We start from the raw sequence: 24,904 nt of genomic DNA on the forward strand, positions 1-24,904 counted from the left end.
CCTTTGTTTGTAGTAGAGTGTCTGGAAACTGTGTTGCCATGGAAATGTCATTTACTAGTCTCTTCCAACACTGTGTGCTTGGAAAGAGCTAGTGAGCTGCAACTTTATTTCTGACTAACAAATAGGGCTCTAAACAGTAAAGATGAAGTTAACAAAAAGTCCCTAATTATTTGTATGAAATCAATATGATTGAGGAAAGTTGTTGAAGTCATGATGCCCGGTTTCTGGACCATGAGTGGAATTCTCTATATGACTCACGTATCAGGTAGGAAATGTAGGTCCCTATTCCCTTTTGAAGATAATTACTCAGATAAAAGAGCAGCACAAGCTTATCATTAGGATCCTGGGTCTCTTTTGTACACTGGAACAAACAAACTGTTGTGAGGAAACCTGTGTGTATACAGCCAGGGACATTGTGATGGTTTCAGTCTAGGCCTTCCTGGAAACCAGCTTGTAACCAGGAAGGAACTAGGAAAGTGACAAAGGAAGTATTCCATGCTATTCCTTTATGTAACCTGGGGTATAAATAAGGCATAGATAAGAGAGTTCGCTCTTCTTCCTTTCCGGCGAGGTTGGAGAACGGTGGTCCCTGTCTTGGTCTGGCTTATCTGGAGCTGAGGCCTACAGTGACTGCTGTTGTCTGCCACGTGTGAGGGGAGAGTGCTGGGCCGCGTCCAGACGTCCTGCTTCTCTCAAGGGAAGTGGTGAGCTCTTGCCAGTTCTTCAGTTTGCTGGTTACCGGGTTTTGTTTTTGTCCCTTTTCATCCTATTTTATCCTGTTTCCCTTCTCCCTTCCCCTCTTCCCTTTGGGAAGCTATTTAGGGTTTCTGGGGTTATAGAGATACATATATATAATACTCTCACTGTATATATCTATTTTTTATGTAAAATATATATTTTTGCTAGAACTTTGGCTGTTTGGTTTTTTTGTTTTTTTTTTTTTCTTCCCTCTCTGGGAAGTAGACCCTGTTGTCAAGTTTAGGAGACTTGGCAGGAAGCCAGCTCGAAACTTGCACAGACATTCAAGCATAAACAAAATGACAGATAAGGCAAAAAAGGAGTGTGTGTGTTCAGTGGAAGCAAGGTCAAGTGACATGGGAAAAATACAGATGCTTGCCTGCTGTAGGGAGAATCTTTGTGTGGCCAAAGTTGAACTGGAGTTGAAGCTGGCCAGAAATGTGGGGGGCAATAAAAAGAGTTTTTTCAAATGTGTTAATGACAATAGGCATTATAGAAATATGGGATGAAGATGGTCACCTCACAAACATGGACAGAGACAAGGCAGAGATATTTAATATTTTCTTTGCCCCTGTCTTCAACACAGATGACAGATCAAGGGGGTGTCAGTGCCCCGAGCTGGAGGACCATGACTGCGAGAATGATCACATTCCAGTTGACCCTGAAATTGTGTAGGATCTTCTGCTCCAGCTGGATCCCTACGAATCTATGGGGCCAGATGGGATCCATCCCAGAATCCTCAAAGAGCTGGCTGATGTCATCGCAGAACCTCTCTCAATGATTTTGAGTGGTCTTGGAAATCCAGGAAGGTCCCAGCTGACTGGAAGCTGGCGAATGTTGTCCTGGTTTTCGGGAAGGACAAGAAGGAGGACGCTGGAAACTATAGGCCTATCAATTTCACTTCAGTGTCCAGTAAAGTTATGGAGAAGATTGTTCTGGGAAGTATTGAAAAACACCTGAAAGACAATGCAGTCATTGATCACAGCCATTATGTCTTCATGTGACGAAAGTCCTGCTTATCCAACCCGACTTTCTTTTATGACAAGGTAACCCACCTGTTTGATCAAGGGAAGCCAGTGATGCAATCCTTTTGGATTTCAGTAAAGTTTCAATACTGTTTCTCACAGGATCCTCCTGGACAAACTGTCCAGCACAGCTGGATAAACACATCATGTGGTGGGTGAGCAATTGGCTCACAGGTTGAGCACAGAGGGTAACAGTGAATGGGGGTAACATCAGACTGGTGATCTGTCACTAGTGGGGTTCCACAGGGCTCCATCTTTTGCCCTGTGCTCTTCAACGTCTTCATAAATCACTTGGACACAGGACTGGTAGGGATATTAAGCAAGTTTGCAGATGACACAAAAACTGGGAGGAGCTGTTGACTCCCTCGAAGGCAGGGAGGCCCTGCAGAGAGACCTCAACAAATGAGAGCACTGGGCAATCACCAACCATATGAAGTTCAACATGGGAAAGTGACGGATTCTGGACCCGGGATGGGGCAAACCTGGATGTGCATACAGACTGGGGAATGAGATGCTGGAAAGCAGTGCTGTGGAAAGGGACCTGGGGGTCCTGGTCGATGGCAGGTTGAATATGAGTCAGAAGTGCCCTGGCAGCCAGGAGGGCCAACTGTGTCCTGAGGGGGGAATCAGGCAAAGCATCACTAGCTGGTTGAGGGAGGGGGTTGTCCTGCTCTGCTCTGCACTGGTGCAGCCTCACCTTGAATATTGTGTGCAGTTTTGGCACCACAATATAAGAAGGATCTAAAGCTCTTAGGGAGTGTCCAAAGGAGGGCAATGAAGATGGTGAAGGGCCTTGAGGGGAAGCCATATGAGGAGTGGCTGAGGTCACTTGTTCTGTTCAGCCTCGAGAAGAGGCTGGGAGCTGCAGGATTTTTCCAGAACTATTCATCCTCCTCTTATTTACCCAGTCAGCAAAATCAACTAAGATGCTACCGCAAAGCTATAAGATGATTCTATATAATCTTTGCAAACTCTTCCAAAAACATTTCATTCTGTTACCAGAGATGCAAACCTTCATGTTGCAGGAGAATTATTTTCATTCATTCAGATAACTAGTCAGTCACCTTTGTGAAATTTAAAGTGCAGAATGCAACATAGTTAGTTATTAGGGTTATTGGTTCCTGTAGACAGCTGAGTTTGTGTTTGGAGCTTTCTTCCTCAGCTTTTGGTTCCTCTACAGTCTCTTATTTTAAATTCTTGACCTTTTCAGTTTACAAGAACTTATCTTTTATTTAACTTTCATGCCTTTTTATTTTCACGTGAGAGTATACTTCCTTATTGGGAATCTCTCAGACCCTTTCTGAAAGGCTGAACTTAAATTATTATTTTTGTCTCCCTCACAGCATTTGGGAGTTTTCTCTGGCAGCCATGGAATGCATAGCCATGAAAAGTAAATAATCCATATGTTTTCCATAAGGCTTCGTATTTTGCTTGTGTTTGTCTTGTTTCTTAAATTCATTTGTACTTCTTTACAAAACTCAGTTGTTACATGTCATGATTCATGCTGGTATATGAATACCTTTGTAAAATAAAGGTCTTTAAAGATGTAAACTTGTTTTCTTCCATTTGTAGTACTTCTATTTTTCTTTTTAAGAGAAGGAATATTTTTATTTTTCTTTTTAGGAGAAGGAATATTTTTATTTTTCAAATACCTTTATTAATATTATTGTCATCACCTCACAAACATCTCCAGGTTAAGGCTACAGAGTGTTACGCAGCTGGTGGGTAGCTGAATGAATTTAGGAATATAAACCTCACGCATACAGAAGCTGACAAGCAGTGCACTCAGCTGTCCATGCATTCTGCGGATTGTAGACTTCAAAGTCTAGTTTTACTTGGAAAAGTGACTGTAAAAATTAGTCTCCAAATCTCCATGTTGGTTGTGTTTTTCTTCTACCAGTAACTTCTGCAGACCATACCAGAGTTCTCCTCATTCCTGATCAATAGTTCTTGCAGCGTATGGCACTTGCAGTGATCAGGGGAAGCCCTCTCTGTTGTGTGAGCTATGTACATTGACAGATTCTCCTAATTTCTCCCATCTTGATTGATGATAGAGCCAGAAGTTTATCTGAACTGGGTCATACAAATGAGCAGTTATAGTGACATTAGGCACTGAGCCTAAAATAAGACATGCTGCTGTGCATGAGCAGAAAAATGAAACAATAGTGGGAATTTGGTAACTGTTTTTTCTCTGACTTCTGTGAGAGAAAAGTGACATCTTGAATGAGCCTTATATAAGAGGAAGAACATGAATCAGAAGCGCTTTTTACTCAGAAGCATTTTTATACTCTATACTATATCTAGAGGCATGGACAAAACAGTCAGTAAACTGTATTTTTCTCACACACTGAGCTTACAGATTGGGAAAACTCTTTGCCGAAGTAAGGTATCAAGTAAGGTATCAGGTAGTTTTAAGGAACAGTTCAGATTTTTGGCAAAGTGATGCTGAGTAATTATCCCTAGGCCTCCGAGTGAAAAAGAGAGGGACCATGCCCCAGTAATTATATGTTTTATTTGTTTATATGTTTGAAAAATCAATGTATATGACAAAGTTGTATTCTATAATTTCCATAAAATAACTATAGATCTGCAAGCTGAGAAGCCATGATAGCAGGTGGTCATACAGGGTGGTTTCCATCTCAGCAATTTTTGAACACCAAGTGATTTAGACAAAGAGTGTGCATAGGAGTTTTATTGCAAGGATTAGATTTAATTCTTGATGCATGTCTCAAAGAAGCAACAGAAACTCCAGGGAAGTGCATAGAGTAATAAAGCCAAGAAAGTATAACCTCAGTCATCACCATAACCCTAAAAATACCCCAACCAACCAAAACATACCCCTCCCTCCCCCATGAACCCCAAACTACAAATGAAACTTTTGTCCAAAGCTCTCACTAGGCAGAGACTTTAATTATAAGCAGAAAGTTTCTTCTGACTGTAGATTTCACCTGATCTTGAGGAAACTAGACTTGTGAAAAAACTGTATTTTATGAAGAAATTGTCTGATTTTTGCTCCTGAAAGAAACAGTCTGCAAGACATCCTCCTTGAAGTCATCTCAATTACTGAGATCCAAAGTTCTCATTGCTTGAGTGAAAGCCTGCAGTAGTTCTATGACAACTTCAGAGCAATGGTATAGATTCAGAGCTTCAGAAATGCCAGTCAACTTGCCCACTTTACCCTGTCAGACATCCTGATCTGCTCAAACACAGGCAGTGCCTTAAGAGTATGGTAAGAATTAATTCAGAACATTGACCAATGTTGCTTATTCTTTTTTATCTGATGCTTTTTTCCAACTTTTTCTGAGACCAGAACATCAAGTCTCATCATTTCTGATTCTTAAGGTCCTGGTTTTGGCTGACCAAAGGAATATTCCATACCGTGTGGCATAATGCTCAACAGCAAAACTAGGGAGAATGCTGGTGGGGGGTATGCTGCTGAGGGACTGGCTAGGCTGAGTTGTTGTTGAGCAATTCCTTTCATTTGCATCACTTGCCTGTCTTGGGTTTTATTTCTCTATCTTATTTCCCTTTTTAATTACTAGTTGGTTTTGCTGTTGTTATGGTGGTTATTATTATATAATTTTTATTTAATTTCAATTGTTAAACTGTTTTTATCTCAACCTATGACATTTCCCAATTCTCTTCCCCCATTCTGCTGGGGCAGGGAGTGAGTGAGTGGCTGTTTAGTTCCTAATTGATGGCTGGGTTTAGACCACAACATGAGGGAAAAGATAAACTTTCACTTAAAGACAGTAGGGAAGTTCTTATGGAAAATACTTTAAGGTGACAGCCATAGCTTCTCAAGTGGAGTACCTGATAACACGTTATTCAGTTACAGAGCAGAGGTAATTCTGGCACTGGTCTCAACATTCCTATTCCCAAAGCTGCCAGCTTGTGCCAATACGTTATTTAGCAATGGTATGAAATGGCAGGGATGTAAAAGAGCAAACCGTGTTGACTTAAAATTATTGGGAGGGTGAGAAAATTCCTCTGTCAGCTCCAAGACACTCCAAAGGCAAACAGGAAGGATGTAAGAGGAATATGAAAGATGACATATTCTTAGGGCTTCCCCAGCATGCAAAAAGTAGATTACAGTTGACATTTCTACACTTTATTTCAAGTCCATTTACAATAAATATTTAAAAGTAAGAAAAAAGTATTCAAGAAACAAACCCTGAAGGAAAGAGATGGATTCATAATTCATCATAGACTATATCTTGCACACACAAGATATGTGTTCTGAATGGGAATTGACAGTAGTATCTTGCCAAATACAATGCACAGTTGAACAATGGTGATGCTGAAAAACATATTGTGTTGAGTTTAGAAGACAAGCTTTGTTTCTTTTAATAGTTAGTAAAATTCACTTTGTTTCGTTACTTTTCTCATTTTTTTCTTCCTGGGTGCACAACAATTTTTTCCTCTCTCTTGTCTCAAAGACATCAGAATACTCTAAAACTATCTGAGTAACCTGTCCTACTGAAAATGAACTTAAAGCTTTACTGCTAGGTGAGGTATTTCTACAACATTTCTTTAAAACAATACAGTTTTACTAATTCACATATTTACTAATTTGCAAGGTAGCTTCTGTTCCATTTTCTGGAGTATTACTTTCTAGTTATTTGTAAAGAGGATTTTTGTTTTCTTACTGAAGAGATTGTGCTCTGCACTATGGTGATCAATTACTGCCAGATACCAACCTTCAAGTTAAAGTTAATTTCCCCAACCAACAACTTTTGCGTGGCTTTTTGCTTAGTTAAGTACAGAATCTAATGTAATCTGTAATCTAATCTAAGCCATCAAAATCAAGAACAAAAAGACCCTGAGATAGTCTTTGGACTCATTTACAACAATAATAATATGTTCAGAGAGAACAGTACTTCAGAGGAGACAAATAGTTTTTTGTATCAGCGAACAGTGTAGGAAAACTTGGGCCGATTCTTATTCTATATTTTGGGATTAATGAAGGATCAACCTGGTTAATGAAGGATCAACTGAAAAAAATGCTCTCAGTGGAAGGTGATCACAGTAAACAGAGGTAGAATAAAATTACCAAATGACCAATGAAGGATGGTATTCACTCACAAGCCTCAAGAACAGTCAACTATGAGATAGTACAACTGTAGGTCTACTATGTGTCTCATCTACTCGTGGTATCTGAAGACTTGAGAGTGGTAAATATAGTGACAATCCTTAAAAGAACATTTTGGAGGGACCTACAGAAGTGCAGTCTTGTAAATCTGAAGGTAAATGAGTGTGTTAACACTGAATTAGTTGAGACCTGAATAAATAGAAGCTACTTAAGAAGAACCCATGTGATTTTCACAGATGGAAGTCCTATATTACAAACCTTTCCAAGTTCTTTTAAGAGAACACTTGTGGATAAGGATAATATACTCGGTATACTAACTAAGCAAATATGCCTGTGTTTTCAAAAGGCTTTTCATAAGGTCTCATGCAAAGCACTTGCGGGGAAAATAAACAGAAAACGTGGGTCCTAGCATGGGTAATAGGTGGTTAAAAGATATAAAGGAAGGTAAAATCAAATAATTAAATATTACATGCAGGAAAGTTGCCAGTGATTTTCGACAATGACTGGGACTTGTACCTGGAAAAGGTATTCAGTAGTGACATGGCCATGTTTGAACACAATAAAGGAATTCAAAGGTCATGTGAAGAATTGCAGCCTGATCTTAAAAAATGACTGAGTAATAAAATAGCAGATGAAATTCTAAAAAAGAGATTGTTCTTTTTGTATTTGTGGCAAAACAAACCTAGCTTCACACATAAAATGATAGGGTCTGTGCTGTCTGTTGCCGTTGGAGTAAGCCTTTTTGTTTGTGACAGATGAAAGCATCTTGGTGCTTGGTGGAAAAATGAATCATATATTTTACTTTATGAGGAAATGAATAAAGAAGTAAAAAAGAGCATCATTATGCCACTGTACAAAATCACAGCTCATAAGCACTTCCAGTTAATGTGCACGGTTCTGATCTTCTCAAAAATGACACAGAAAATATGGCAAAGGTTCACAGAAGGCCAACAATCATGATATGAAATAATTTTCTTAGAATGACTAAGAAACTGCTTTGAAGGAAAAGATAAAAATTATGCCTGATGTAGAAACCGTGGGAAGGGATTTGCTACTCACTGTTTCTTCTTACACAACTAGCCACCACCAGATGAAGGCAAGAGAGGCCAAGCTCAGAGAGAACGAGAGGTGCTTCACACTGGGTGGCAAACCTGTGGAATGGTTTGCTAGGGGAATTTTGGTTTCTTGGATTTTGGGAATTTTGGTGGTTTTTTTGGTAAAAAGGTTTACATGTGTTCAGAGTAGACATAGACAGGAGATCCGGTAAATGTTATGGGGAAAACATACTACATCAGACTCAGAATATCCTCGGAGCTGAAAATATGCAGAAGCTAGGGTAGTTTTAAGGGATAAGTATCATGTCTGTTCCTAACCTGCCGCCTGCTTACAGAGACATGTTCACACATGCTGCTAATATGGAGCCATAGGAGATAATTTAGATGGGGGCAAGATTAGACACAGCTCGCAGCTATCAGCATACCAGTACCACAGCTTTTTTTTGTAAAGCCAAAAGAAAATGCTGACCTGCTTTGGATAACGGTTTATGTACCTGACTGTAATAGCACTTGGTAGGAAACATTTGATAGCTTTGGAAGATCCCATTGTTGTATAGTTTCATGGCTCCACTTTGTTGAATCCATTCAATTATGACAGGCTGAACTCATCTCACCTATCTGCAGCAATCTGGAAGTGTTTATTCTCAACTGACACCCAGATTCTCCAGTTGAGAAATGGGAACTCCAGACTATGAGTCATTACATCTTAAAATAGATATGGAAGAATTCATAAGAAAGGGAAAGTCTTGTTAAGTTAAAAAAATGCAAACAACAAAACAAGTACCCTAAACAAACTACTTTTTTTATTCCTCTAATGGTAGTTCTGATTAGGGAATTCAAAGGCAGATATACTGCCTAAAGTCAGGTAATTGACATATATCATCTGAAGAAACAATTAAACCAAAAGATTTTCTGGTTTCCAAGAATTTGGTCATCTGGCTTGAAAAATGCTCTTTGCCCCTCTGTGTTTATATCAGGCATCAAAATGGCAGCCACAGGAAAGCTGTTCTTTTTGTCCATAGGTAACAATAGCTAGGCAATAGTGAAGTACTATTTCTACAAATGTTCAGAATGATGACAAGGATCTTAAAATCTAAACTTGATTTTCAATACATTTGAAAATTATATTTAGGTAAGTGATTAAGGTTATTTCTGCACACATTTAAGTCCCAGTGAACCTGAACTGAGTAAGAAAGCAGAGTGTATGGCTGACTTGTGTCTTAAGACTTCAGGGACATAATGCAAGGTGAGAATGTAAACTCAACATTCCCAGTCCTTTCACTGCTCACAAAAAGAGTGCAATTAGTGCACTGTATTTATACTAGAATATTGATGCCACTGTAGATAAATACTTCTTCATCATAGTGAGCACTCTTTTTGAGGGGTTACAATCCTCTCCTGAAATTTCATCCAGGTTTATAGCCTGACACCCAAATCAGAGACAAGTGCTCAAAAATGTTTATTTTTTCGCTTATTTGTAAGCCTTAAGTGTAGCATCAGTTTGAGTTTAGATTTCCCCTTAACAAGGAAAGTGAACAGAGGCTTACTGAGAAGAGAAAATAGTCATATAGGTAAGTTTAAAACCTTTCTTAGTGAAACTTTTCTGCACTTGCAGTTTGTGATTATTAATCTTTCACCATATTGACTAAATGTTATGCCATAACTTGTAAGGTGCAGTACAGCTGGAAATAAAGTCCGGTTGTACCACTACATTTTTCACTGGTGGGGGTTTTAAGTTTATTCAGATAAGGGCTAGAATGTGATAATAATAATAACCAAAGCAGTTATGACAGGCTGAACTCATCTCACCTATCTGCAGCAATATGGATGTGTTTATTCTCTATGTGGGAAATGGCAACTCCATATGAGTCATTCCATTCATTGTTAAATAGATGCTGAAGGATTCATAGTTCTCATTGAACATAGAATAGCAGAGGCTATCAGTAGCAGTAATAAATACTATATTATTGTTTTGCCACTGCTACAAGAGGAACAGAAACAGTGACATGAGAGAATGAAGGGATTTGTTTGTTTGTTTTCATTTTAACACAAATCAATATTTTCTTTTTACTTCTGCAATTAGATTTCTTCATGTCAATGTCTTTTTTAAATATCAGTTACTTTTGTTAGGTATAACTTGTCAAACTGAATCGCTTCCAAACACAAGCTGCAGAAATGATGTTGCTTTTGCTTTGGATGAGGACTATGACTTAGCTAAAGTTTCTTAAAATAAATAAATAGAAGCAATGCAATCAACACAATTCCGTTTGCCTTGATATAAATGCCTTGGATTTTTTGTTTTTTTCAGAAGCTGTTTTTAGATGGGAAGAAGATTTCTGCCATAAGCACAGTTGCTGTTGTTGTAGGTGGAATCCTAGTACTAAATATCTGGTTGTATATTATTAAAAGTTGACTATTAGCTTGAATATCTAGAGGATGATTCAGATATCTAAGCCTAGACATTAAATGCTTTGCAGTATTCCACTTAGATTCCAAGTACAAATTTAGGATACTGGTATCTCACCAGATATATGCTGTTGCTGTGCAGATATCTGCTCCAACCTAAAAAATCTTATACCACACCATATGCCCAGGTAACCACACAAGCTGTTCCCAATATTTATTGAAGCCGATTGTAGTGGCATTAGGTAGACACATACAAAACTTTTTGCTGGGCTAGTGAACAACAATCAGTTAGCAAGTTACTGCTCTCTTGTCTTCAGGTAGGCAATCCAGAACCAAAGGGAAGAAGACTTTACTTAGGTCAAGGAGGATTGGGTTAGAGAACACTTAGGCAAGTTTGACATCCACAAGTCCCTGAGCCCTGATGGGATGCATCCATGAGTGCTGTGAGACCTGGCAGTCACCATAGATAGGCCACTCACAGTCATCTTTAAAAGGTTGTGATGATCAGGAGAGATGCCTGAGAACCGGAATAAAGCAAATGTCACCCCAGTCTTCAAAAAGGGCAAGAAGGAGGACCAAGGGAACTACTACCCCGTCATCCTCACCTCAATCCCTGGAAAGGTGATGGAGTGTCTTATTCGGGAGGCCATATCTATCCGCTTAAGTGACAATAAGGGGATCAGGAGTAGTCAGCATGGATTCAAATCCTAAGATTAGCTCAGTTGGTTAAAGCATGGTGCTAATAAGGCCAAGGTCATGGGTTTGGTCCCTCGTATGGGCCATTTACTTAAGAGCTCGACTTGATGATCCTTGTGGGTCCCTTCCAGAATGTTCTGTGATTCTGATTATTATGATATTTCACTAAAGGTAAATCATGCCTGACCAACCTTCTTGCCTTCTATGATGAAACAACTACCTGTGTGGATGAGGGAGAGCAGTGGCTCGACTTCAGCAAGGCTTTCAACACTGTCTCTCACAACATCCTCACAGGCAAACTCAGGAAGTGTGGATTGTATGAGTGGACAGTGAGGTGAATTGAGAACTGGTTGAATGGCAGATCCAAGAGGATTGTACTGTGGCACAAGGATCTAGTTGCAGGCCTGTAATTAGTGGTGTCCCCCAAGTTTCAATACTGGGCCCAGTATTATTTAACTTATCCATCAATGACTTGGATGAAGGGGCAGATGCCTTCTCAGCAAGTTCACTGATGACATAAAGATGGGAGGAGTGGTCAACTCCCCAGAGGGCTGTGCAGCCCTTCAGAAGGACCTTAACAGGTTGGAGAGATGGGCAGAGAAGAACCAATGCAGCAAAGGCAAGTGCAGGGTCCTTCACCTAGGAAAGAATAACCCTGTGCACCAGTACAGGCTGGGGACTGACCTGCTGGAAAGCAGCTCTGTAGAGAAGGACCTGGGGTTCTTGGTGGACAACAAGCGCTCCATGAGCCAGCATGTGCCCTTGTGGCCAGGAAGGCCAATGGTATCCTGGGGTGCCTTAGGAAGAGCATTATCAGCAGGTTGAGTAGGGTGATCCTGCTCTTCTACTCAGCCCTAGTGAGGCCACATCTGGAGTGCTGTGTTCAGTTGTGGGCTTCTCAGTACAAGAAAAACATGGAGCTCCTGGACTGAGTCCAATGGAGAGCAACAAAGATGGTGAAGAGACTGTAGTATCCTTATAAGAAAAGGCTGAGGGAGCTGGGCCTCTTCAGTCTCAAGAAGAAGCAACTAAGACAGGACCTTATCAGTGTATTTAAGTATCTGAAAGGAGGTTGCCAAGAGGATGGAGTCAGGCTCTTCTCAGTGCTGCCAAGCAATAGGAGAAGAGGGAATAGGCAGAAACTGATGTACAGGCAGTTCCATCTGAATATGAGGAAGAACATCTTTACTGTGCAGATGACCATGCACTGGAACAGTTTGTCCACAGACATTGTGCAATTTCCCTCGTTGGAGATATTCAAGAACTGTCTGGACACAATCCTGTGCAATATGCTCTAGGATCACCCTGTTAGAGCAGGGAGGTTGAACCAGATGACCCACTGTGGTTCCTTCCAACCTTACCCGTTCTTTGATTCTGTAACAGGCAAAAAAGTGAAATTTTCACAGGAGGTGCCTGACTTGTCTGCAACTCAATTAAGAGAAATGTGTAGAAACTTTAATATAGTTTTTCTCTGAAGAAGTAACATTTTTTCACATTTAGCTCAGATACAAAATGAAATTCAGTGCTCAACCCCAAAAGGGTCAAGAGGCCAAGAAAAGAGCAGAGTCTGAAGATACATTTTTTTGCATTTCAATCTCAAGCAGCTTCTTGAATTTGTGGGGTTTTAGCCTCTCAGCAATCAGTGGTTGCAGAGATTTTTATGAGATATTGGTAGAAATATCACAGATTGTAGCAGTAAACCTGCATTATGTGGGAAAACTGTGGTTTAAGCATGTTTTAAAATGGCTTTTTTGTGGTCTCTGCTAACTCATGTTTCTTCTTCCCAAAATCCCCCACGGCCAGTTCTTATCTCTGTCTCAGGAATGTCCTGAGAAGATATCAAGAAGTCTTCTCACTGGTCTCTTGTTAACCCCTTCCTTATTTGGCTGTTCCCTGCCTGATTGGTGTTTTGTAAGACCCCTTACCTTACATGGTCCCTTTTGACCCTCCCAAGAGCTTTATAAACCCCTAACCACAATAAACTCGCTCTCTCGCCTCCTCTCCACGTGCTGTGTGCTGTCTCTCTCCGGCTGCCATGGGAACACGTGGGTGGGGGGAGGGGTGAGCACCTAACCCCTCCGTGCGTCCAGGACCCTGAAGAAACCCCTGGAGCTGGAGTAACCCCTTCCCTATCCACCTCAAGCCTTCGGAAATGGAACCCCACAATGGGAGGAATGCACCCAGAACAGATAACAAAACAAATCAATTGAGAATGGAAGACAATCATCAAAACACTAATGAAAAATTCTGTAGTCTGTACTCTTAACTGTTTATGTAAGATTTAATTCTGAATATGTATGCAAGCAGCATCAAATACAAATTGAAAGTCCCACAGATGCAAAGCTGACTGTAAAGGCCCATAGGATCCAGCACTGCTGAGCAGATACATTCTGCTTTTAAACAGTCAGCAGCAAAACCTGACACATGGAAAATCCATGTGACTCAACATTTGCTCAGAAAAGAGAAGAACCACACATGGCAGCTAGTTTCCCAGGCAACTCTAAATCTCTGGGAATATATCCTAAAGAATTATCTTTCTCAGTCTTTTACAGGAGCAAACTATTGTTATGTAATGGTAAGTTACAGACTGATTTTCTGTTTGAGCTTAATTAGATAATTTCCACACTTTCCTCTCAAATGCTTCCCAGACAAATTAGATAGGAATGAGTTCCTTATGGGTTTCACACATTCTTGCAGCTTTTCCAATTTCTTAGTTATTTTTTGTTTCATTTTTTCTAGTTTTAGTGGGATAAGATTGCCCTCCTCGAATCTTCTCTCTTTTTTTTTTTTCTGTATTTATGATTAGAAGAGACTAGGGGCTTTTTTTCCTAGTTTTTTTTCCCCTTCACCAGAAAACATGTATTACAGAAGTCTCTGACTGTGGTGATACTGTATTAGTCATACTTCTGTTAGAATCTGGTTTAAAAGATCCTCTGAGAATATTTTGGCTAACAGCTCCAATGTGACCATGTTTTTCCCAAAGGAAGATATATGAATAAGCACAATAAAAAATAAAATCACTAAAAGAAACAGTCAATGCTGCTTAAGCGCAGGGAGGAGGATGCTCTGACAGATGAGAATATGCACTTTTTAAGTTTACCTTTTTGGCAAAATTTTGCTTGAAGGCTGCCCTGTTGTTGGCAAACAGCAATGCCTGTAAGCGAGTTCTTGTGGGAAATTTATTTAAAGGTATACAGACACACACATTACAGCTCCTACATAGTTCAAATGCACTGAATCTGACTTGTCTCTGAAAGACGTTATCAGCAACATCCTATGTATTCTGATCTGTCTGGTATATCTGGGAACACTTGTTCTTGACAAGAATGTAATTGGAAATGGAATGTAAGTTATTCATCCGGAACAAGAAAAAGTGCCTGATGAAAACACTGATGTTGTGGGTTAACACCAGTGGGCAGATAAGCACCACAGTCACTTGGTTACTTCCCTTGCCACATCCATTGGGACAGAGGAGGCAGACTAAGTGTCTTGGTACTGTGAAAACACTGTTCAGCAAAAGGTTAGTGTGTTAAAGTACTGTCTTGGTCAAAAACCTAAAACACAGCACCATATGAGCAACTATGAAGAAAACTAAGTAGTAGTAAAAAAAATAAGCATGATGCTAAGGAGTAGCCAGGACCACTACAACTGAATAGAAGGGGTAGAAGGCTTGTTTAAGCAAAGAAGAATAGCATATATCCCACTCCCAGGATGTCTGTTACTGTAAAGTCACACCAACTGTTCTGCTTTTGAGTGGTTCATAATCAACAGGTTTTGGGTTTTTGAAGATGTGTAGGATGGCAGGACATCTATAGGCATCTTTAAATGAGTTTATTTTTGCCTACAAAAGTCACCCTGCAATAGTGACTGGAAAGAATGTTCTTAGAAAATTTGATTAACTACACCTTGGGTCAGTAAAAAAATAGGTTATTTTTCCATTACTGAAAATTACTCTTATTTTTGAGATTTATCCAATCAGAGGAACAGAAGTTAATCAAATAGTTGCAATTTTGAGTAGTCAAAATAAGTGCTTGCAAGCTAGCAATGGGACAATAATCCCTCTCATGAAATATTTGTAGAAATAGTTGTAAAGAATTCATAATTTGAAAAATGAAAAGAAACATCAATCTTTTGTTTTTGTGAGAGATAAATTAACATTTTTCTGATGGTATATATCTTCTACATGGAATTCTCTCAAGACTATCAATGCAAGTCTTTTGGCACAGTAGAATTAAAGGGTAGTTGCTTTCTTTTGCATTAAAAGTAACTAAAAAAAGAAATGAAAAAAAGATGTTTTGTTTTCTTCCTAAATGCATTCTCATTTTACCATAGTCAATCCAAACTAATTACTGCATAAGCAGTATCATGTTTGTAAAGACTGAATCATGGCTACTTGCTCACCAATACATCTGATCTGATAATTCTCTGAGGCAATCTCTTCCATTCTATAAAATAATGTTTGCTATGTCAACAAGGATATGTCTGAATAGTAGATACCTACATTGGTTTTCCTCAAGAAAATTAATTTTTTAACCACATCTATAAATTATACAGTACTTCTTCTAACTTTGGGGTTTTTTAAATTTTTCATAAAATATTGGTAGACTTCTTCTCATTAAAATAACAGGTCTTCCATTAAGATTCCTATATTCTTCAGTCAAAAAATGTCAAAGTGCCCAAAAATCAAATATGTCCAAAGTAACTGATCCTAGCACCCATCTAACTACACAGAAAAAATAAATTTTAAATGCTGTAACTATAACATTTGTTTTCCTCATCTCTTTAGAGTAAATTCCAGCTTTAACTGTGTTACACAAGATAAATTAAACTTGGATTTTAGGGCATATGTACCGCTGTGGCTGCTCTGGGTATAATAAACCCTGAAACTGAATATGTGGGTAAGAAGGTCTCCAGAAAGCCATGTGGGCACTGACTAAATCAGTTTTGGAAGCTGTATGTCTCTATTTTACAGCTCTGTATCAGAGCTAATATCCCAGCACTTTAAACATACATTAAACTCATACATGTTTCTGAGCATGTGCTGGTAAGTGTTAAGCTGTTCTGTACAGGCTTATCCCTGGAATATCTGAAAAATTCAACAGTACATTAGTTTTCTCCATGTAGACATCTTAAAACTCTTCTTTGGAAATGGAGAATAGGTTCTCCATTTCTCATAACAATCATGGTCCTTTTCAGCATCTAATATAATTTGGATTCACCTTTCCCAAGTTTCAGTAACAACAGAGGACACTGCACACCATTTAAGCACTTGTTACCGTAACATTCAGTTTAAGGAAGGAGTTTCTGTTCTTTTTAGTATTGTATTTCTGAGAAAGGGAGTTAGCCGTATAAAATAGTTTACCTTTGAAAGTTCAATTTACTACACAACTGTGGTAGATTATCCATGTTTCAAAAAAGTAAAGATATTGCAATGACATTTGAAGTAAAAATTACGGTGGGTGGTAAGCTAGGGGTTTTTATATTTTATTTTGGCCTTCACTGATGAGCATATAAGAGGTCTGTCAGACTTCAAATATTAAATTCAAAAGATTACAGAGTTTCATTGCAAATTATTATACCTTAGTTGTCTAATATAGGAAAGAAATAAACAAAAAATTCAGCTTCTGTTGAAAAAAACAGTTTTAATTTCTTCTCTCCAGGATATAAAGTCTTTTCTGACAGGCAGTTTTTATATTTCAACTTTCCTCATGCATATTGTATTTTTTCCATAGATATATGCTGTGCTTGTCTTGTGACTTAAAAGGAGAAGTAATGTTTGGTAAGTAGATCTGAGATGCAAGAATAAAGGGTCAAATTTCAAAACCCCACTTGTTTTAAAGGTTGATCATTTAATAATTAAATGTAAAATTATTAATAAACACAATAATATTTTCCTGAAATGCAAATTATCACTGAACATTAGAACAAATTTTATATCAATGATGCATTTCTAAATAGTTTATTAAGATTGTAAGAGAAGGTCAAAAGCTGTTTAAATTAGTAGTTCATTATTAGAGTCAAAAAGGTTGATCTTAAATGCAGCTTTCGAGCCACAGTAAAATTAGGAAGTATGTGTTTTCTCTCTAAAATCTTTGTAAGATTGGCTACAAAAAATAATTGGTAAGACATAAACAAATGTATAAGACAACTTTTCGTGCATTCTGTAAACTGCTCAGAGCATTTTTTCAATGTAGTTGTTTAAATCATCTAAACGTAGTGTAGTCCAGGGGACTCAGGTTACATATATTTTACAGAAGCAGGGCATATATAGAATTATTAGAAGAAAATCATGTTTGAGGTAACTGCCTAATAGCATAGCAGGTTGAATTTCTTGCTAAATAGAACAGATCTGTTCAGCTCTCCTTTGCTTTACGGTAATGTTGCAGTGTTACTAACTTGTGGTATAGAAACAAATACATAAGATGGCAATAATTTTTTTCTTTCAACCTGTAGATACAAAGAAGCTCAAACATAATAAAAATAAGGTGCCTGATTGTCTTAAGCATGACACCACTGCCTTATGTTGGTTTGCTCTTTCTGGTGCCAATGCTTATGCTGAGACAAAGTCAATACAATTGCTCTGGTGAGGCCCTGTCTACACCAGCTTTTCTACTCACAGAAACTTGCAAACTTCCCATCAAGTGCAGAGGTCTTTAATAATCCCTAAGACATAATAATCGCATATAGTCTTTCTGAGAGAGCCATCCTCTGGGCTATGATTTTGTTACAAGTAAAGAATCGGTGTTGTTCCAGTCAGATGGCTGGCATAATGCTCTGCGTTAAGAATTCTATCAGATGTACACATAGGCTTTTCCACACAAAATACTCTTTGATCTCACATCCAAGAAAGATAAAATGATTGCTAATTCAGCCACGACATTTTAAAGTGCTCGGCGAAACTAGCCATTGCAATGGAGATTCTTCTGTGCAGAGAATAATCATGCGGAAAAAGAAACATAGAGAATCTATTATTATATCTAAACAGTAATAGGTATGCTTAAAAAATGAAACCAGCATTAAGACTTATATGTATTTTCATGGCTAATGAAGGTTAACCAATCAGCTTTCATTATGCATAATAATTTCCTTCTGGAAAAAACATCAACTTTGTTGTTTATCACTTACATGTTTCCTGCTGACTACTGAAAGTGTACTGCATCCATACTGCATTCTTTGAAAATATTTTCTTCAACTAGTTGGCACCAGGAGTGGTTTAGAAGAACCCATAATAGAGGTGTCATTGGCTGCACGTAAAGGAACACATACTAGAAAGGATCAAACAGTTTCCACTTTGGAAACGTTAAAAAAGATGTGGAATGATACAGAGAAGGGCCATGAAAATTATCAGAGGGACGGAGCACCTCTCCTATGAAGACAGTCTGAGAGAGTTGGGGCTGTTCAGATCAGGGAAGTAAAGGTTCTAGGAAGACCTTACAGTGGCTTTTCAGTACCTAAGCAAGGCCTATAAAAAGGCAGGCAAGGGACTTTTTAGCAGGACCTGTTGCAATATGACAAGGCATAATGGTTTTAAACTAAAAGAGGGTTGATTTAGATAAGATAGAAGGAACAAGTTTCTTACAGTGAGAGTGGTGAGATTACTGGACTATGTTGTGCAGAGAGGTGGTGGAACACTTCCCCTTCCTGAAAGTGTTCAAGGTCAGGTTGTACAGGGATCTGAGACACCGGATCCAAACCAATCCAAACTTTTATATGATTCTATGATTTTACAGCTTTTATTTACTAAATGTCAAAATTAGTCAAAGAAATACTGAGACCACTTCACCCCTCGTGAAAGGGAATGAGGTTTAGCTCTTTTATTTTAAAAATATGCAAATTTGGCATGCATTTCAGACACACTAATCTCAAAAGACACTCACATTTTATAGAATCAAAAAAAATATAAAAATCCACAAAGATACTGCTAAGAGATGAATTGGTAAAATATGCCATTTATCCTGCAAAATTGTCACTTGTGACACATTAGTAACATGCAGTGATTGTTGTGTGTTATGAGAATGGTCCGCTAATTAGTTTTGTCATTAAAATTCATTTAAAACAATTTTGTTCTTGATATTTCTTAATTATTCCAATGGCACATTCAGATGACTCCAGATGGCTTGGAGCAGGATAAACTGAGAAACTTCCCTAATAGCAACCTACTCTTATTGTTAATATCATTCATGCAATATCCAGTTTTTCTATATTAATGTCAATATAATTAAGTAATAAAATACAAGAAATTCCTTTGGTGATGTTTTGGGCTTAAAAGAAGTACCTTGAACTGCAAAGATGGGCAGTCAGAAAAATCATCAATATCAAAGTCTGAATAGGGAACAAATTTCTACTGGAAGATTTGGAAATGGGCTTCCAATACATGCAGATGACTTGATTCCTTATTGCTGTATTCATGTTGAAAATTTAAAACTGATATGACCATATTTTTCTTTCAAAAAAAAGTTTTCAACTAACCTGCCCAGCAACAACTGTATTGAAATGTTGAACCAGATTCTATCTTCAAATCTAAAGGTATTTTGCATTAGTTATAACAGTAATTGGGAATCTATCAAAAATCTAAGCCTCTATGAGGCAGAGTGGTCTGGTCACCAACCTTTGATATGCACACAGATGCTTTGGCTGAGGTAACCAACATAAGGTAGATTTACATAAGGTAGATTTAAATTAGTAAGTGCATTGTTAACCCAATTTTCTTTCTTTCAAATCCTTTCACAACTATCATTGTGTTTATACTCTCTTTATCCCAAGGCTGATGGAACTTTTTCAGAGCATGGAGAAACACACTGATTTACTCATTCTTGAAAATGCTTGAAGAGAAGTTGAGCTACAATTTTCTTATCTGTTTTCCACCTGCTTCAAGAAATGAGTCATCTATGTGATGACCTCATTTTATGTCTTCCTCAAAGAAAACAGGAACCTCAAAAGTCATTGTATTTGAAAGCTTTCTGACTGAAGAGTTTCAATGGACCAGCACCATTTTTCACCTGAGCACAGAAAAGGACTTCTGAAAAGGACTGTGATTCTATGACCTCTGCAACAAAGCATCTCAAAAAATGATGAGTTTGGGAGGAGCTTCTAAGAAATTACAGTTTGAGGAAAAAGAGGCAAAGTAAGGAAACACACACACATAAACAACAGGTTGATATCTTTTCCAATCTCATAAGTTATACGTGGTTTGAATATACTGAGAGAAAAGGTAAGAATTATAAAAGAGCTCATTTGCATTAATAGAAGTATAAATAAGGGAAGTTTTAAATACTAATTAAAGTAAGTTTAGTGAAAAATACCAAAGACTGGTAGACATTATAACGAAAGTAGGATATCAGCTCTGGATCTAATATGTTATTAAGATGATATTGCTAATATTGTGACAGTTATTCTAAACTGCACAAATATTTCATGTTCCAGATATTATTTAGTTGTTTAGGCCACAGACTCATTTTTGAAATTTCTTTCAAGAATTTAATGAATTAATTAAAAATACAGTGCAAGTTTTCTGGGGAAAAAAAAAGAAGAATGGAGATAGAAATGGCAGTTCTCAGTAATTTTAATGACCAGAATAAATAAAACTACTGATGAGGAACAAGAGGTATATCAAGTAGAAAAAAAGAGGTTTTGTCTTTTTTATGAAATGGAATTTCTTTAGATCCTATTGGGCAAACCAGAGCTACATTTTCAGAGTTTCAGAATTATAGTAACATCTGTTTCAGTTAAAAAAGAAAGAAGAAGCCCAGGAGGAATCCACAGACAAAGAGTTCTCTTTTCTATTTTCTCTGCTTCAAAACACTCAGGAATTCATCTGAGACCTACAAGATAGGGAAACAGGTATTAAGTCAAATAGTGAATCAGTGGTAGACCATATTCCTCTAAGAAGTTTTAGTTAGTGACCTTTGAGAGAAAGCTTTAGAATAAAATGACTAGACCTTTAAATGAGGTTTATTGTTTATTAGCTGACATCCAGACTTCAGGATGTGATGGCTTTCCTTCCATACAAAGTATGAATCTTATTAAAAAGTCTTAAGCTCAGATACACAGCTACTTATTTCACTATCTCAACCATATTTTTTTCACAAATACTATCTTTTGATATTCTTTTTTCAGCAAGAACTACTGAAACACAAATATTACCTCAGGATTAATAGCAAATTAGATGCAGCACCTGAATTCTGGAGCACAATATCTTACAAGATATTGATGTCAGCAAAGTAACACTGACAAAGTTACTCATTTCAAGTATAATCTAACATTCTGCTACCCTTTCTCCAGCCATCTAGAATCACAAAAAACAGAAGACTTGCTGGGACAATGGAGGATAAAAAATGGCCCCTCATCTGCCTGAAACAGAACATTACACCTAGGAAAGAAGGCCAACAGGGTAACAGGTACTTGAACTAAACATGTGGCAACCCATTGACATTTTCAAAACTGAGCATCTTTACTCAGAAAGCCACTGACTTCTAAGTATATCAAGTCAACTGCAAAACAGAAGATCTACAGCCAGATGAAAAGTCCAGAAATTCATAAAGAGGATAGATTCTGACTTTTGAGGAAAAATAAAAAGTTATAAAATCCATAGAAAATTATCTGGACTTTTTTGCAGCTAGTTCTTTTGAAAACTAAAAATATTATCTGAATCTGATTGTTTTTTTTCTTTTGGTGAGATGGAATGGCACAGTACGAAGAGAGAATTAATGAGGCCTAGTTAACCAACTAAGCCATGCCAACCATTCCTCAGCTTCTGACATGCTCAGTATAAACAAAAATATAAGAAAGGACACAATTAATCAAAGATAATTCTGGCAGTCAGTTGTTAATGTAACTATGCAGGTCAAGGTTTGTTAACCAGTCTCTCTCCCAAAAACTATTACGTCAATAAAGAAAATCAAAGAGGACATTTATCTTTGTTTTTTATGCCTTTTTTCCCTTTTATCTATGTTAAACTTACAAATACTGCAGACTGGAAGAGCTCTACTTAAGCAGCCTGGTGGGGAGATGATCACAAACAAAATAACACTAAGCTCAGGGTTATTTTTAAGGCAGCTTTTGGAAACTACTACCTTGCATTTGCTGCTCTGACTTGTGTTTCCATGGAAGCAGGACTAGACATGGACACAGCCACTAGCAGATGAGGCAATTTCAGCTGCCAGTTTCTGGTTCTCAGTTCTGTTTCCATGACAACCAGTGCTGGAGCCCTGAAAAGGAGGTGAGGTATTTAAAACACTACAGTACTCTTAATAAATATCTGCTTGCTGTGCATGCAAACAGAGACCACTTACATCTCCAGCACAAAAATGCTGCTCAAAATAGCAGTGAAAATACATCTTGATATCAACTACTACTATTTCCCTGGTCAGGTTTCAAGGAGAAAAAATGAGTGGTTTCTGAAAGCTGGTTCCATCCTGACATCCAAGAGGCGGGGATGGTTGTTCTCTTCTTTCAAAATGAAAATAAGGGTAAACAAAGATGCTGTGCTAAATATATGTTATTGTTTCACAAGAAAAACATAATTCCTTTCTATATTTGGTGCCATTTTGCTATAAAAAATGAAACAAAGTCCTCTTGAAAAAAATGACAATATGGCAGATGGTAGACTGAATAACTGAAGATGGTTCTCAGATGGTGCACAGAAATTTTGGGACAGCAACTACCCTTTTCCTGGGTTAAATCTTTCACATTTTTTAACTGGCTACCTACATATTTGATCTCGTGAATAGATATGTGTAGGCATGGGCAACCTTCTTCTGTCTGCAGTCTTTGGAGGAAGGGTAGAGAGCTATCCTGTACCCCTTGCCAGTGGGAACATATTACAGGAGACAGTTGTATACGAATTATAAGCTCCTTCTAATCCAGACTGCAGTGTGAGTCTGTTCCCCTCCCTTGTGCAAGCCACTTGAGCTAGACAGAATTCAAAAGAGGAGGAAAAGCAAAATCTGATAATCTTAATAGGAAGAGAAGCTTTAATATGACACCTCTGAGAGTAAGGAGAGGTGGATTTGGGTGTGTAAATTGCTGTATGAAAGCAGTAATAATACACATTGTGCAGAGGTTGCGTTGTCCCATCTCAGAAAACTGAAAACCCATTCCTGGTGCAACTTACAGGAAAAGGAAAGAAAAGGGCTAATATGTTGAATAAATGTCACCAGTCATACAAGCCTACAGTACTGTAGAAACAACATTGTCTCTACTATTGGCTTATGCCAAGAGAAAATTCCAGAAACTTGGTTTTAGTGAGGAAGCAGAGAATAAGCAGACAGCTAATAAAATTGGAATAAAAAGCCTAAAAGCAAATATTAAAACCAGATTATCAAAAGACAGCACAAAAATTGATACTAGAATTCAGAACAAAGCTGTGCTTGTTCTCCTCTGTCTTCCAGAGGTGCCTAATTATCATAATACAAGGATGACACAGGCTAATGAAGTTTGTCCACGTTTTCTCACATTGTGAAAACTTCAGTTTCAAACTTTCCTGATATAAATCAAACCTACCAGTGACTCTTACAGGATGAAAGCTGATCAGATAGGTCCTCAAATTAATGAACTCATGAAGTCTTTAATTCAATCTTTTATATATATTCACAAAATACACAATACTCTTTTAAGAAACTAATTACATTTTAACAAAGGAGTTTTTGAAGATAATTGTGTGTTCAGTCAAGTCAATGAATGTAGTTTCTTTGTTGGGTAAGTATAAACAGTTGGAAATACATACACAAAATATTATTCAAAGAAATTGACATGTGCAAGAATCCTGGGGTGAAGAATGGACTTCCCTTACTCCTACTCGAGAATTGCTGCTAATGCAGTTATAACTGTCTGGCCATTGCACCTGCCACAGAAGACTGGGACTTCAACAGTAGTAAGAAAACCTACCAAGGATTCTCAAAACTTACCAACTCAAAAACATCAAAGCATTGGAAACATTGCCAATGTTAAGGATGTATTACTTGATTTGTCCAAGAAATAAATCATTCATTGTGTTTTTGCATGTCTGTATAGAGGATCATCCTGCCCGTTGCCAGTCTCTGCATAATCTTTTAGTAGCCATCATACTGTTTGAGTCCCTATGGAGGCTGTCATCCCCTTGAAATATTCCAACAAAATTGAACAAGGATAAGGAAAAAACAGACACTTTTTTTTCCTTATGGTATTTTTAACTTAAGAGAAATAATATTAAAGTCATCAGTCCAAGCTACAATATCTTTCCATCATAGAGACAAAAATTTTGTAATGGTTAAGAAAGAATTATGCAGAGAGAAAAAGTCAAAACAAAGCATTAATTTTTTAAATAATGAGAAAATTACCGGTTAGGAGCCAGGTCCTTAAGTATGACAAGTGTTACAAGTGGGGGTGGTTCACCTGACCCTTAGTGTGGGGAGATTTTCTCAACCCTCAGTGATTTATTTGTCAATGCCCTAGGGAAGCTGAAAGCCTTATGCCTGACCGGTCTAACAGCATCCCAAAAGGGGACTCTTCACTGAACAGATTCACAAGATTGGAGCGTGATTTGACTGCCCTTTCCAGAGGGACTAAGCCAACAGCATGGAGACCCCTCAGTGAGTCTTCCCAATGTGCTATCTGCTGCCAGCAACTGTTAGCACCTATAAAGGACTCACTCTAACCATTTATGGAATAACACTATTGATAGAAATTGTGACAGGCTAATAAGGTTTGTGGGTTGCCAGTGACAGTGTCTGACTGCAAAAATGTGTTTAAAGCAACCTACTATACTATAAAGCAAGCAGAAGCTCTAATCCTAATAGCAGCATCTTACATGTTCCTTTCCCTGCAGGGATTTCTATGGAGGGAGGCTGCGGCATCTCCACTCCACCCTCCGTTCCAGCCCCAGTAGCAGGTGCATATCCTTGTATTGGGAATCT

At 38.0% G+C, this 24,904-nt stretch overlaps 1 long non-coding RNA gene across 1 annotated transcript; it reads right to left on the reverse strand.

Moving 5' to 3' along the window:
* Nucleotides 1-20,764: 20,764 nt before the first annotated feature.
* LOC113964414 lies at nt 20,765-22,173 on the reverse strand. Its single transcript, XR_003533186.1, has 2 exons — nt 22,085-22,173; nt 20,765-20,833 (listed from the first exon to the last, which is right to left on the reverse strand). It is a non-coding gene; the product is annotated as an uncharacterized LOC113964414 (long non-coding RNA).
* Nucleotides 22,174-24,904: the final 2,731 nt, after the last annotated feature.

Source organism: Neopelma chrysocephalum, unplaced genomic scaffold (assembly GCF_003984885.1).
Source record: "Neopelma chrysocephalum unplaced genomic scaffold, ASM398488v2 Primary Assembly neopelma1_42, whole genome shotgun sequence".
Taxonomy (NCBI): domain Eukaryota; kingdom Metazoa; phylum Chordata; class Aves; order Passeriformes; family Pipridae; genus Neopelma; species Neopelma chrysocephalum.